The sequence below is a fragment of the Phytophthora infestans genome, genomic scaffold (genome assembly GCF_000142945.1).
Source record: "Phytophthora infestans T30-4 supercont1.351 genomic scaffold, whole genome shotgun sequence".
Taxonomy (NCBI): domain Eukaryota; phylum Oomycota; class Peronosporomycetes; order Peronosporales; family Peronosporaceae; genus Phytophthora; species Phytophthora infestans.
This window is the reverse complement of record NW_003303408.1, coordinates 44,110-46,320: the sequence shown is the minus strand read 5'-3', so window position 1 is coordinate 46,320 and position 2,211 is coordinate 44,110. Positions and strand designations below refer to the sequence as shown.

The following is a 2,211-nucleotide window of genomic DNA, read 5'->3' as shown; positions in this document are numbered from 1 at the left end:
AAGAGCCCAAACGCCGGATCCAGATCCCGATCCCGACGGTACAGGTGGATGAGGATCTGTACGTCCTGAGTTTCGATGGATCTGCTCGTGTGCGACGCGGTGGTCTAACCCCTCTATTTAATTGTTGTTGAGTAGTTGAGGAGCATACAGTGCCATACTGTGGAAACTGCCCGGATGGGAAGTGGTGAGGGCTAGATCCACCTATGCGGAAGGCCTCACCGTCAATGAAGCGGAGTATAACGGACTCCTGCTGGGGTTTGGATCTACTGAAGGAAGAGGATCCGAAAAAGTTGGGAATATGTGGAGATTCGAATTTGGTGATCCGACAGGTACGAGGCGAAATAGACTGCAAGGCCCCAGCCCTAACGCTGTTACGACATAAGGTGATGATCCATCTGCGTGGCTGGATGAATCACGAGTTGGTACATGTCAAGCGAGATTGGAATGCCAGTGCGGGCAGCTTGGTAAGTGCCGCTTTACGAGATCAATGTGGTGTTGAGGTGGGGAGAGAGGTCGAGCGTCAGGATCTCGTCACGTTAAACCGACTAGACGAAGTGGTGGTAGTTGGATCCGTGAAAAGGACAGTTCAGGTAATGGGTGTCACTAGATCCAGAGGGAGGATTGGATCCAGCCCCCAGATCCTAGACGAAACATTTGTGAAGAGAGTCCGGATTGAGCGGATTCTCAAATCACAGAACGAAGAAGTGTGGATTCTGAGACTAAAGAAGTATCTGATGGGGGATGTGAGAGACCTGAGTCGGGAAGACGCCAAATCGTACACTACTGTCGCTACAGATTATGCAGTGGATCTGAATGATTTGCTCTTCTATTGTCCCCCTACGCAGAGGGTCAACGAGGATCGGGATGGATTGATGAGACTGGTGCTGCCGGAAACCTTACAACAGGATGTCCTACATCACTATCGCGCTAGTTTAGAAGGTGAACATCAAGGAATTGGTCGGACCTACCAACGGATCCGAGAATGTTTCCACTGGAGGGGACTATTCAAGAGTGTGCAACGCTATGTCGGTGAATGTGTGGATTGTGAGACAGGCAAGGGCAGACCCACAATAGAAGGGGAGTCCCCTGGGAATGTCCAAGCGACTTACCCGTTTCAAATCATAGCCATGGATCACATCCCCTCGCTTCCCAAGTCATTAAAAGGAAACACTGAGTTGTTGATCTGGGTGGATCTGTTTACCGGATACGTGATAGCCATAGCTAGCACGTCCAGAACTGCACAAACCATCGCCGAATCGTATGAGGAGTGCGTTTTTCGGAGATTTGGAGCTAGTGAGATGATTCGGCACCATCGGGAGCCATTCTTTATGTCTGATTTCTTTCGAGCCTTCAACCGGATCCTGGGGCAGAGTGCAGCGGGGCTGCCGTAGCTTTAGCGTCAGAGGAAGACGTTCGACTCAAAGAGTCACTAATACTAAGTTCCTTATCCAAAGGAACTTACAGCCCAAGACCAGGGCTCAAAGTTAATACCTTAACTTTTATGCTTCAAAACCAGAAGTGTTTTATTTACTATTATTGCGGCAAAGCCGCCTAGGGGTAAATGTATCTGTTTAACTATCTAGCATAGTTAAACCTAATCAAATGCATAACGTGTGGCTTTCGGCCAACGTACTGAGAGACCTTGTTAGCTCTCCAACTTATGTACTGAGAGTTTGTTAACTCTCCGGGTACTTCGTACCCCTGTGTGTTCCACACCATGTAACCCCGTTACACTCTCCCCCACTAAGATGAGAGCATTTCGTTCTCGAAACTCTCCTCAGCGAGGTCACGTCTTGTTAAGACGGCGGAGGTTACTACACCTCACACCAGCGTTGGACAGCTCCGTGAGCTTACAAAAGCCTTCGCATCGTTGATGCCCAACTTCCCGTCGTCGGCCCACGGCCCAATGCTCCAAGCGCAGCGCGCATCTTGCCCTCAAGCGGTCTCAGACCTACGCTCGCGCTCCGCGCCTACTCCAAGAGCTGCAAACCGCTTAGATCCATGCTCTTGACTCATTCGAGTCGTCGACAACAGCTCAGCGGTTGAACACTCGCTTCACAAGCGATAGGTCGGTGGTTCGAACCCACTTAGGCACAGCCCTCTCGTTCCATGAACGATTGTTCACGCTTGGACATGCTTAAGGGCAACACCCTTTTAGCTCAATGATTGACCGTTGCTTTGAGAGCCACAGGTCCGGTGGTTTCGAACCCA

General features: G+C 50.4%; 1 pseudogene across 1 annotated transcript; it reads left to right on the top strand.

Annotated features, from left to right (window-relative positions):
• The first annotated feature begins 2,023 nt into the window (after window positions 1–2,023).
• On the top strand, window positions 2,024–2,096 carry PITG_31515 (annotated as a pseudogene). Its single transcript has one exon. The product of its transcript is annotated as a tRNA-OTHER (tRNA).
• Window positions 2,097–2,211: the final 115 nt, after the last annotated feature.